We start from the raw sequence: 13,665 nt of genomic DNA, 5'->3' as shown, positions 1-13,665 counted from the left end.
ATGATCCTAAAGGTAAACAGGCATTGACATAAGAAAACAAGGGCTTCTCAGAGGACATCAAACAGTTTAGAAAAAGGAAAATCAAAACATAAAAGACTTCCTTGAAGCCCATATTGGAGAAGGAGCTGCTACGGTGCCACACGGAAATGAAGAACAAACCTGTAGAAGGTGGGGGGCTGGTGCAGAGCGGCTTTAAGTTGACAAAGCTATGGTGAAGAGGCTGGTAATGAAAGGGTGATGCCCCATGAGAAGAAGGTCCTGGGCCCCCTTTAGGGCTGATGTCCACACAAACCATGGAGATGCCACAGGAGAAATGAGGAGAGAATGTGAATGTAACACCTTCCTGTCTGTTCATTGACCAGGCTATTAAACTGTTAAAATAACCCCTAAAGTTCAATTCTTCCAAGTCAGCGTCTGGAAGCCTTGCTTTACAGTCAGGGAAGTGAAAGTCAACTGATGTGATTTTTAATTTTTAGTCTACACTACATTTTCATTTAACTTCAGTTCCTCTCTTTGGTTTTCTGAATTATGTCAGAATTTGCTTTGATATAGAAGAGCTGGACAATGAATTTGATACCATAATCTGATTTTGTCCTAATGTTTGCTCAATAAATGTCACGTTAAACAGAAAATGAAATCAAAGGAACAAATATATTCATAATGTGAGACTTTTAAAAGCGGTATACAATTAGTCACAGTTTTACAAGCATAATGAATTGGTGGTAATAAAAAATAACCTTTTTTGTTAATCCCTGAAAATATATTTAACGTTCAAGCTCAACCTTTTTAATGGACTGCTGAAAAAAAATTGAATTTGAGGGACCTGAGAATTTTTGTATATCCTAAACTTTGGTGGATTGTGAATACCAAACATAACATTAAATAAAGAAACATGTCCTCACTATGCTCACCCCTTCATCAGTTTTATTTTGTGTAATTTCAGAACCACTAGGATACATCAATATTTTTGTGAGCTTGCTGTTCTCCATAATATTGGAATGGCCTAAATTGGGTAGAATAACTAGAGTTTTTTCTCTGCTGTTCCAGTAGTGTCCTCATCCTTACAGTTTGAATGCAAACCCAATGCACTTCTGATGTTCAGCAAAATGTGCCCAACTGATATCCGGGCCTGCTCCTTCCCATTAGCTCTGAGATGATGCCCTTTCCTATCAGCTTCACTTGCTTCTGAGTTCATAATGTATATAGAAGGCAACAAACCACCTTTTACCCACAAAGATGCAGGTGCACCTACCTGGCTTGCTTGCTGTGGAAACTACTCCCCTCTGCTCTACTTTAATGTCTTGATCTCCAGAGATTTGTGCATTAACTCGGGAGAAGCACATGGGTTTTACTTCTCTTTTTACTCTTTTTATGTTAATGGCCAGGGAAAATGGGAAGAATGCGAGTGAGTGAATGCCCTCTTTGATCTGTGTTGCTCCTGAGCATAATCTGCTAACCTGGCAGGCGCCAGGCACAAGAGGAATTGCTGCCCCTAAGTAGGAAGAAACTTCAGCCACATTGCAAGCAGTTGCTTGCAGTTTACTCATTGGTTTTGGGGCAGTGAGCGGCTGAGAGCCTCATCCACCTGCAGAATAGGGCAGCTGGACACAGCGTGGGACCAATCACCTGCTGCTCACGTAAAAGGAATTGTTCTTTTAAGCCCGGATAACCTGAAATCGTAAGGTTGTTCTACCCATATCTGAAAAATACACAATGAAGTGTTTACCCTAAAAACTGTACAACTGTGGCATCTGGTTCTCTACAGAGGGACTGCGGCAGGAGCCGCCTCCAGAAGCCATCTCCAGAAGGCATCTCCTGAGGTGAGACACTGAGCTACTGGCTGGAGCTGGGAGAGAAAATGGGGACATTGATGTCAGTTGTGAGTAAGGAATGTCCCAAGCATGGCTGCTGTGGGAGTATTCTGAGAGGGTGTATTTAAATAACAGTTGAAAAGGCTAGACAGTATTATTGGAGAGGGAAGGGTGATTTTGGTTTCGTTCAAATTGAACAATAAAACTGTCAATAGCCAGCAACAGTTCAAGAGTGGGTGTACCCACTGTACCTCTGATTTATTTCACTACACTTTAAAATGATGCCTGACTGTATGACACACGTATTCTGTAAAACACATGCATCCTTTGCTCTGCAGGACACCAGGACGTGTTTTTGGCTCTGAAATCTGCATTGACCATGTCTCCTCCAGTCCCTTCAGACCTGGGCTACGTGCCCCCCGATGGCGGATGGGGCTGGGCAGTGGTGTTCGGAGCCTCCATCTCAGTGGGGTTTGCATATACCTTTCCTAAAGCTTTCACAATCTACTTCAAAGAGCTTCAGGCTGTTTACAGCATCTCCTACAGCCAGATTGCCTGGATAACGTCCATCATGTGTGCTACCACCTACGGAGGAGGTAAGTGAAGCAAGACTGTATTTTTCTTTGGAAAAGAGGAGGTCAGATCTCTGGACCAAAAGGGGAGGGGCGAATATATTTATTTAAGAAAGGTCTTGGAAAGCTCTAACTGCAAGCTTGGCTTTCTGTTTTCTGATGATGTGCATTGGCAAAACATAGAAAACCAGTACTGCTGAGTATTTTATTGACAACAGATACGATGTCACTAATTCTTGTTATTTCACCAGAATCTTGCGATGTGTGGGTGGAGGCTTGGCCTTAGCTATAGTGGAATTACTTGAGTCTTGGACAGTTATTTCAGCATATTTAGTATTATGTCTTTTATTCTTTTCATATTTATGGCGTTTGTTTTGAAACAAAAAATGTGTTACTTGCACTCATGATTGATTGTAGAGAAGATGCTGGAAACTTGAACCTGAAGTTTTTGCTGATGAACACGGACAGCATACATGCATGTAAATATTGAGGTAGTTTGTAATATGTTTTTCCCTAATTCTGTTGCTAAAATGTTGCTGAAAATAATTTCTTAAGGGATGATGTTTTAGACTTGTCTCTGTGGAATCTTTCTGAAAGGACAGATGTGTTCACCAGGTAATTCAAGTTAAAATGTACTCAGGCCTTGGCTGCAAAAGTTGCCATTGTGCAGAGGTTGTGGGAAGGTATGGCTTGCCCTTGTAATGAAATCACCACGGGGATGTTCTCAGAGGGATGTTTACCTCAGACACTGATGCCAGGTATCAGTCTGCCGCTTTGATCTGAGCAGCTGGTGTGTACTTTGCTGTTAATGGTTAGGAGAGGACCACCTTGCATTTAGGTCGCTGATGCCTGGGAGGTGCAGCTGATGGAGGTTGTTGCTGGGCTCTCAGCAGAATCTTGGTCATTCTTAGCTTGTTTTGCAAGGGTGAAATGTAAAAGGATTGATGCTTAAGAACACAATAGCCACAGTGACTCACATCTACCTAAGCCTGTATTTTTCCTCAAAAAAGGTCAGTGACACACACTTTGGGAGACACTATTACAAACAAGTTGTAGATGGAAGGGTCCTCTCCACCACCCCTCGCCTTCAGGACAGTTCAGTTTGGAGGTTTCCTGTGTCAGACACCACGAACTTCAGGGTTCATTATGTGTACAGAGGCCGTGCACGCTCATCTCTTGTACTTTAGGAACTGATTTTATATGGCAATTAAAAAAGATCTGTTTTGTCATCCGATATGAGATGGATTAAGGTGAAAGGAGAAAATTTCTGTAAGGCTCAGCTGGCACTCAGGACAAGGACACACGTTGCTCTGTCAGTGCCCCGAGCGATGCCTGAGACTCTGTGGACAACCCGTCTCTTTACTCTCTGACAGCTCGTGCCTCGTGTTATTGAGCATGCGATTCCCAAGGTGACTGTGTGCCTTGGAAAGCTGGCATGGGAGAAAGCAACTTTTTACTTACTGATTCAAATCCAGCCCTTGTCAAGGGAGACTGAAGGCTCCCGTTGCCACTGAGGCAGCAGATGGTCTCAGTCTGTTCCCAGTGGGCTGTGCCAATGTCACTAACCCACCACCACAAGTGGGGCTGGCTGGCACACTGGGGGTTTGGGAAGTACACGACCAGAGGGGTGTGAGGGATGAGATGTTTCCCTGTTTGCAGAAAGAAGCTTTTCATGTCTGTCTGGAGCTGATCGGCAAGACAGGGAGGAGGCTTCGTTGGGCTCTGCTCTCTGCTGCAGATGGACAGAAAAGCTCACTTCCAGGGTTATTAAATCAGCAGCTCTACTGAGCACCTACTTCCCCTTGAAACAGTGAATGTGTATCCTGTGGCTGCTGTTTGGCTGTGGTGGTTCAATATCAGGAGCTGGGAACGTCTAATGGAGCCTGAGGGAGAGACTTGAGAAGCAATTCAGGTGTGTGGGGCTGCTAGAGGGCTCGATTCCTCAGGGTGGCTGTTCAGGGACCTCTGAGAACTGGACATCTGAAACTAAGCACTGAACATCAGACATGTCTCAGACCAGTATTTTGTTTTCCATGTTCTCTGAGCTAGAGACCTTGATACTTGGACAAAGATATAGAGGAGAAGCTGTCCATGCTTATTGCAGGGGGTTGGACTAGATGACCTTTGAAGGTCCCTTCCAACCCAAACTTTTCTATGATTCTATATGGCACGGGAATTGTCAGTGATCTAGATGAGGTAAGAAGCCATTACATTACACAACTTGTGGTTTTCATCATTGATCTTCCCATCTTTAAATACAGATTTTTTGGTGACATCTTATTGCTGCTGAGCTATCATTATAACCTAGAGCTGAGTGTGCAAGCGCCTGACTTTCTCTGGTATCACATGTAACAACAGGAGGTGTCTGCACAACCAGGAATATACAAGATGCTGTGAAGCAAGATGACTTTTTTTTTCAGCATTGCATTTACCTTTACACAGACCTTGGGCTAAGAACTCAGTCCTGGCAGGGGGTCCTGCCTGTTCCGCCTTTCTGGTGTTTTCACAAACACTGTTTATTGCTGCATGAGCACCTTTCCTCTCTGGGGATCTGTCCCATAGTGCAGTAGCTCTGTTGCTATTCACTCAATTTTTAAATCACTGTAGCATCGGGGTTTAAAAATATAAAACAAAATAAAACAAAAAAACCCAAACCAAATATTGAAAAAAAAAATCTTAGGAAGAATCCTTGTGTAATGATTGTAGACTGTTCTAGAATCAGGGGAGATCAATTATCTCCTCTGTTCTTGTGAATGATTAATAATTCTAAACATTTTCCTGTCATGTTCTCATCTTTCATTTTTTTTCCAGTAAACAATGTTGACAACTCCAGAGATCTGAAAGCAGTAGCATGCTAATAGTAACAGAAGAGGGAATGACAGTAATAAGAGATTTAGGAGTTTCATCTTGATTGAGTAAATATCTTTGAGTTCATAAGTAATTCAATAGGCAGTTTGATCTTCCTTTCAGCTACACCAGCATAAATCTAGAGCAATTCTGTAGCATCCAGTGAAGCTGCACGTTGTGTTTGAGGGAGGAGGAAAGCACCAGCAAAGCCTGCCAGGGTGGCTGAGGGCATCTGGGGGATCCTTTCAGGGAGAATTTTGCCCTTAAATCTTAAGTTTAGTTTTACAATATTCAGAAACACTACAGCTAGCTGTATACAAAATAGTCTTTTAGGATACTGTGTGTGTGTTTTGTTGCACTTATTAAAAAAGAAGTTTTAATGAACACTAACATTGAATATAATTTCTGGGTGAACCTTTGGCTGCACTGAAGTCAGGAGGCACCTTGCCATCACCTTTAGTGGAACCAAGATTTAATCTGTCAGCTGCAAAGCTTGATCTGCTGATCTGAAGCAGTAGAAGCCTAGCAAATTGCAGCCCCAAGTATGGCATTTGGGAAAGGGGGCTGAGAACTGAATGAAATTTTAGAAATTTATTCTGTGTCTGTAAACACTCAGTTTCACGAAGGTCTCCAGGAATGTGAAGTGATGTAGTGCTCTATAAACACGACCTAGATAACAGGTGCATCTTTGAAGCCTGTCTTATGAGGAGTCATTTTTGTGGCACTTAGTGGGCTCTTGGGAAGGTCAGTCTGTAAACCCAGGATTACAGCAAGCTTGAGTAAATACTACACTTGGACCAAAAGTCTCCTCTTTTTGATCTTGTTGGGGTAACATGGATGTACAGTGTCAAAAGTTCAACAAGCTCCTACAGGACAATCTGTGTTAGACCTTGAAAGTTAATACTAAAGCATTGTGCTTGATCTGCTGGACAATGGTCAGCCAGAAGGGCAAAGCAACGCAGAAAATGCAGGCACAGGAGCCAGGACAAGTTTACCTACAGTAATATTGTGTATTGCATCACCCTGTGTGAAGGGCACAGAGGGCTGCTCAGCCTCGAGCGATGTTACACACAGCCACCCACACCACGCCATGCATTGATGCATGAGCTAATCTCTTCCCATGTTCGATTCTGTTTCTTGTTTCTGTTTCCCAGCATTTAACTGAATTTGAATGAAAGAGTTTGCTGGGTTTTCTCCACCCCACGAAGAAGAGCTGGTTATGTGCCGACCTGATCCTGCAGTCCTGCTTCCCACCTGCTCCCTTGCAGTGCCTGGCAGCCTCACTGGTGATGGGAGCTGTGTGGTATCAGTCAAAACTGGCTTCTGCTCTGTGCATCCTTGTCCTTGAAGCAAATCAAAGCTGCCTACATACATGCAGCAAACAGCAGTACCTGCTCCCACAGTGCCACGGTCCTAGAGGAAGATTTCTTGGGGGAACTTGTGGCAAGATTGGCTTTAGATCGGATATTAGGAAAAAATTCTTCATGGAAAGGGTTGTCAGGCATTGGAACAGGCCGCCCAAAGAAGCGGTGGAGTCACCATCCCTGGAGGGATTTAAATGGCATTTAGATGACGTTCTTAGGGATATGCTTTAGTGCTAGAGTTAGGTGAGGTTAGGGTTGGACTTGATGATTCTGAGGGTCTCTTCCAACTGAAATGATTCTATGATTTTAAGAGCAGAAGCCCTCATGGTGTTAAGATCACTTATCACAACATTTTTTTATTTGATAAGGGGAAAAAAAAGCCCCAGCTGCCTCTTTATGACAGTTTTCTGCAGCTTTAATTGACTATCCCCCTAATACCTTAAAACTTGGGCAAGGTAGGGTTACTTTTTTGGGAAAATACCTGCATTATTTAATGGCTCAGAGTACTATGATCTGCAAACAACCATGTCCCAGAGACTACTTGCAAACCTGTGTGACGTTCCCCTGTCCCCAAGCCTCTAACCTGCAATTCAGGCTCAGCCAGCAGCTCCAGTTTTTTGTTGTTCTAGGGTGGGAGTTCCTCTGGGAATGGCCTTGTAACATCCCTCTTCTCTCGAACATCAGGACAGTTTAACGAGATATAAAGCTCTCCACCTTGTTGAAGGCACTGTGTTGATTCAGGCAGCCCTGAGGAAGGTCATCCTTTTTTTCTGTCCCATTGACAACTACTTGAGAGTTTATTTGTGGCAGAACATCCTTGGAGATGGGCTGGAGACAGCTGTGCCACCACTGCTTAGAGCCATGCCTTGGAGAAGGTGCTTGTGGAGGGGCTGAAGGAGTTTGGACCCTGCAGTCCCAATTCATTTGACAGTGTAAGCTGCAGATCTTTGCTGACCTGGTTCAACCTCACTGAAGTAAGGAAGGAAACTCTCACAAGAATATTTCCATGAGAAGCCACAGGAGACTGGTGGCTTCGATGGCAGTGAGCCCATGTCCACACACCTTGGCTGTAGTATATGGGGGGTACATCCACCACTTGGAAACTCTCTCCAGGTTTGCAAACTGTGACTTGATGGGGATCAGTTAAATTAATTCAGGATGAAAAATGTAGGGAAGTAGCATCATCAGCAAACAAGCCTAAGAGACCTGGCAAGCATCGTGTGGAATATGTGTTGGGATAACTCAAGGCAGAGGCGAACACTGTACATTAGCATAATCTCACATCTTCCTAAGTGAAAGGATGAATGGGATCACAGGAAAATAAGTATTTTAAGTAAAACTGGGATTATGTAGTGACTCTAAAATTGGCTGAAAGTGATAGAAGCAGCTCTGGGGTGGCGGAAGCTGCTGCCTCTGTTGCTGGTGATCAGTTGTCCCTGGTGGGACCAGCTACTTCGTGACAGTGTTGAGGATACGCAGGGGGTACCTGTGTGACACAGTTTACCAGGACTTCCCATCTTTAACAGAGCAGAAATGCAAGTGCTTTATTTTTTGTGTGCTTTTTGCTTCGAAATAAGAACAGAAGGACAAAGTAGGGAAGGCAAACTGGAATAAGATGGGAAATTAGTACTAATTTTACTGTGACAACACTAAAGTGCCTTTCTTCACTGTATGTTTACCTTGAGCAAAAATGTATGAACTCATTATCCTGGGGTAAAACCTCACAGCAAGGGAAACAAGGCTAGACGTGGGAGTGGAAAAGGCAGAGGTTTCCCTCTGCATTCAGTGTCCTCTGGTAAGGAGTCCCCTTAACTTTTGGTACAAATGAAAGAGTGACCTGCTCTACTCTGGCTAATGTGTAATTACACCTTCAACACAACCTTCTGCCCTAGCTGTTTGTTTACCCATGTTTGTGTGCACAATCTGAAATGCCACCAGCCTCTTCATTTAGCAGTGTTTGGAAAAAAAAAAATCCGAACGGTATCTGTCCTAATTTTCAATCACTCAAGGCCTGGCATAGCCAGACTTCTGCCATAAAAGTTAATAGATAAATTCTGGATGCACCTTTGAGTACTTTAACCATATTGTTTTTCCCTTTCTATACAGTCATTTCCAAATACAACAGAAGAAGATTCTACTGGGATTAAAATGTAAATGAGATGAAGAGGCAATAGCAAAGGAATAATTTGTTTGAATTCCCCAGTGAAAACATTCCAGTTATTAGATTTAGATTAATTGTAGCCATCTTTTTACCAACACAATTGTTTTGATTTGGGCTGCTGATTAAACTCCTGCAACAGGGGAAAAACAGAAGGAGTGATGTCACTGCTCAGTTTATTTTATCTCCAGGAAACCAGCACATCTACCAGTGATGCTTCGTGCACCTGGCTGGTGCTATCTAAGAGGTTTGCTGGCTCTGGAAAGATTTATTTCATGTTGCATGAATCCCTCTGCCTGCCTGGCCTCTGCACTATTGATACTGGGGCTTAGCAAAAAGCAAGTTTGCCATTTCATAACTTTCTGTTTTGACCTCTCCTTGATCCCTTGTAAAACATTACTCAGTGGAAAGCAGAGCCACGATGCTCTGCCAGCATCCTGGGTGGTTTCCAGCAGCACCAGCACCGATGTCCCTTGGCTCCATGAGGTGTCACCTCGCTACCAGGTGCTGTGACACATGGGACTGCTGTCTCTGCCTGTATCAGAGCATCTCGCAGCCGTGGTGAGGCTGCGTGGAAATGAAAAGACCCCCAAAATAGCCATGGGGATGTCAAGGGATGTGATGACCGCACTTGACCCATGTGCCTCATTCAAAGCACATGTGGGTGCCATGGTGGTCAGGGCCAGAGTTAGGTTCCCTTTAATTAAAGCCTTGAGCATGAAAATATTAGTGCCAAATCCCTGAATGCTGGAGGCCTTGTGACTAAACACTGAGGAATGTGTTGTATCAGCCTGGTCATGCTCAGCAGTGAGGAGACCGCAGGGAATAAGGGTAATTTGGGGAATTATTGATCTGTCCCCAGGCTTGTGTGTTGTGATTGCATCTGGTTGGGGTCCAGAGTCAAGAATTTTGCTGAATTCAAACTTTTTCCCAAGTAATAATCTATATTCATATGAATTGGTCCCTTGTAGATAGTACAGGATATTATTAGGAACAGAAAAGTGTTGGCCCATTTTTGGAGGACAGGGATACCTCTCTCCTAAAACAGACTGCACTGAGGAAAGTAATAGTGTCGCATCCTGGGCCAAGGGGTCCAGCCCTTCAGTTTTGCAGACAACAAATGCTTATAATCTCATTCATAAATTCAGAGGGTCCATTTTAACTGTGGTTATGGATTGGATTTCACTGCTGGTGCATTTTATGAGCAAATGGCAAATGACAATGGTACAGTTTCAAGAAATACAGGTACGTCATGGAAGTGAGAATCACAGAGGCATTAAAGAAGTGCAGAGTTGCCTCTTTAGGTGCTCACTTACTCGCTGCTGTTTTGATGCAGCAGAGCTAGGAATGCTTTTTGTTTTTTTCTTTAATGTGGAAGAAATCTCTAAAGCCTTTAATTGACTTTCAAAGACTCAATGAGGGAAAAACACTGTTTGGGTTGTAGAGTACTTACTCCTACCTTTGGCTGCAATAAAATGCCTTGCGTAAAAGGCTTAAAAAAATTCTTTCTAAATACCAAACTGGTCCACTGGGAATAAATAGAAATGCTTTCCATTCTCAGGGAAGCCTTTTTTTTTTTTTCAGGAAAAGAAAAACAGTTGAACGGTCAACACTAGTCACTTCTTTTTTGTGACCTTATATTTTAAATAGTTTATTAAACCTTGAGTATCAATAAGTTAAGGAAATTAGTTAATATGATTTTAAAATTGTGACTTAATAGATGTATGGGAACTGTCTCGGAAAGCTTTGCAAAGATTGGAAAATGAGCCCTTTTGGGGAGAGAGGAAGAGTTTCAGATTCTGCCTTGCTCCCAGCCCTCTTGCCCCCTTTGCCCCTCTCCCTTCAGCAGCTCTGGAGTGGAGCCCTGGAAATACAATAGCTGTTACTTATTTACGTGGAGAACTGCGATAGGGAAATGAGTCATTTGAAAAGGTGTTTTGCAATTTTAATCAATTTCGTTGCTGCTTGCCAACAAATTAAAAACCCTGCCCTCCAGGAAGTGTCTGCTGTCTGTGGATGAGTAAATGAAGCCCGGCTCCAGTGGGGGCTGCGCTCCTGAAATGGAGGGGGAGCACTAGGCAGCTGCTGTGAAATGAGCCCGAATCTCCCCAAATTGCTAGGAAGTCCTTTTTGACCTTGTGAACCCAGGATTTCTGCTGTCAGCGCCCCCTTCCATCCTCAAGCTGTCACACTTTGCTTGTGAGCTTATCTTCAGCGCAGCGACACGGGAGCAAAGACCGATGGATTTCAGACATCTTTAGAAATAAATATCTCCTGCTGCAACTGGTTTCCCGCTTTAGTTTTGAGTTTGCCACCAGTTTGTGTGAACATTTACCCAGAAAGTGTCATCCCAGTGTTTGCTGCAGAGGAAATTCCTCAACATTATAACAAATATAGTATTTCTGCAGAAGGAACCTGTCCCATCCTTCAGCCAAGATCAGGGCTGGAGTTGTAGCTGCTTCTTCATCCCACTGCTCCCAGGGGTTTCTATCTGCCCTCCCCACCCTTGGCTCTGATGCTAAGGATCTGCCCAAATTCAGTCTCAGGTATGTTTATTTAGATTTGGTCCAACTTTTTTTAAAATTTATTTTTGGCAGAAAACAGAAACCAGCTGATGAAACGAAGGTCATTCACTTTCATTAGAAAAACTCCACCGATCTAAATCCTCATCCCTCTGTAGGAAAACAGAAGAAAACGGTCCTCTCCCCTTGGCCATCCTCTTGTTCAGCTGCAGACAGGGTTTTCATGTTGGGGACACCTGAATTGTCCCCAACAAATGCCACTGCACCCTGTGCCTGTGCACGCAGGGCTGTACATCGTACAAGCAATGCTGTAACAGCAGGAATCCTTATGGCTTGGAAAGTGTGTCTGGGCTGTTACTAAAACAAAACTCTCTAGGTCATCATGCTGTGACCCTGCACCTGAGAGTAAAGGTCTTCTGGTCATTCTCAGTTTACACAGTTTTACAGGAAGAAAGAAATGGTAGTAATAAAACGTCTTACAGATGTGTTGTAAGAAGATCTTTAAAGCTCTAAGTTAACTGTGCCAGGAAAATTACTGAGCAAGGCACTGAGTTTTTCTCCCTCTCCATTATTGCTTAATTGTATGTGTGCATGTAGAAAAATGGGATTTACAGTAACACAGGGTCAGCTTTGGAACATTGGAGGGAGGTGGAAACTGGGAGTCAGGGAGCTCCTAATTTCATTAGAGATTGACATATTGTGCCTGAACTAGAAGTGGTATCACTGTTAAAATCTTGTTGTTAAAATTAGAGAAGAAACACCCATCTGGACCAGCAAGTTTTGTCTCCCCGTTCCTTGGGAGGAACTTTGCACAGGCCCAGAAGGGCATGAGACAGGGCAGTAGCAAAGCCTTACAGGGGGATATGCTCCTTCCTGAACTAACTGTGAAGGGCCCCAGCATCCCCAGGCAGAGGGTGCGGGCAGGCTGGGACCTCCTGGCTCTGGTGAAGAGGGAGAGCCCAGTGTTCCCCATGACATCGGCATGGGGGTGACATTCGCCTCAAGAAGATGAGGAAAGAAAAATGTGAGCAGCAGCTGTACTTAAATGCAGATTTTGAAAACAGCTGATTTTCACACGCCTAACTTAGCAAGATCTGGTTTTTGTGTGTTAGGTTGTCTTTGTTGAAAATAGACTGAATACAGATTTACAAGAGATTAGGGAATAGTTGTGAGCTTTAAAAGAGTGAGATGCAAAGGGGAACTGGAAGCTCTACTTAGGGGAACTGTGAAGAAAGGGACATGTTTGCAGTGGAAGTAGTGTAGTCGATTTGTATGAAAAATGTCTTTTGCAAAATTATTTGTAAAATCTGCCCAAACCATACACCTCAATTTAATGGTTACAGATGGAAGGAAGAAGGTCTCACCTGCCATCTTCATATGAATTTCCCCAGAATTGGGGCTAGAAGGGCACATGCTTAAATTATTTCAAGACCTATGGCACTGTTTTTTAAGTCTGGGGAAGGCAAGGTTGAGTAGGATATATGTCTGGCAGCAAAACTTCAACTTTCTAGCAAGAGCAAACACTGCTAACGTTTCCCCAAATGGACTTTAATGTGAAAACTAGAATATGCAGCAAACTGCTGAACACAAACAGCGAGTGGACAACTGCCCAAGCTGGTGACCGTGTAGTGGTTATGGGGACAGAAGAGCAGCTTTGTGAGGAGAAGAAAAGAGCTGGGATGCTGGTGAAAACACAGGAAAAACAATTTAAATTTGAATAACTGAGGATGGTTTAGTTAACTCCCCCGGGGTCGCTGGGTGCTGGTGCTGCCTCCCGCAGTGCCTCGGCTTGACGGGGCTGGGGGGAGAGGGCTAAAAAATAAAATGTGTGGGGAAGAAGGGAAAAGCAGAAGGGATGTGAATCCTGGAGGAGCTTTGGTGTGTCCCCGGCTGCCGGGGCGGGGAAGGAGCGGGGCCGGGGCTGGGGCCGGTCCCGCCTGGGGCGGTGCTGGTGCCTCCCCCGCCCCGGCGGCCGCAGGGGTCGGGGCCGCACTCCCGCAGGTGGGTGCTGCCGCGGGGTGCCACGCGTGTCCGGGGCTTCCCCCGGGGAGGGGACCCGGGGCGGGGAGACTGGTGCAGCGGGTCGGAGTCGCCGTTTCGAACCGGGCACCTCCACGGGGCATTTCTGGCATCGTCCCGCTCCCCCCAACCCAGCCCCAGCGCCGAGAGGCAGCATACAGCTGATATTCTTTGCATTAAATGGCATCGCAAAACGGCAGGGGTGGGGCGCGACGTTAGAAATAAATAACTAGCTTGAAGCTGCATTGGTTGGGGTGACGTTGTCACTGCAGATGGGGGGGTCTGGGGGAGCAACATCTGACTTTGCGCCTTTGCACTTTGTTTTTCAGGGTTCCCCAAGGAGCACACGGCGGCCGCTTGCACAGCCTGGCC

This window comes from Nesoenas mayeri (genome assembly GCF_963082525.1).
Source record: "Nesoenas mayeri genome assembly, chromosome: 10".
Taxonomy (NCBI): domain Eukaryota; kingdom Metazoa; phylum Chordata; class Aves; order Columbiformes; family Columbidae; genus Nesoenas; species Nesoenas mayeri.
The sequence above is the reverse complement of the archived record's forward strand: the minus strand, read 5'-3'. Positions refer to the sequence as shown.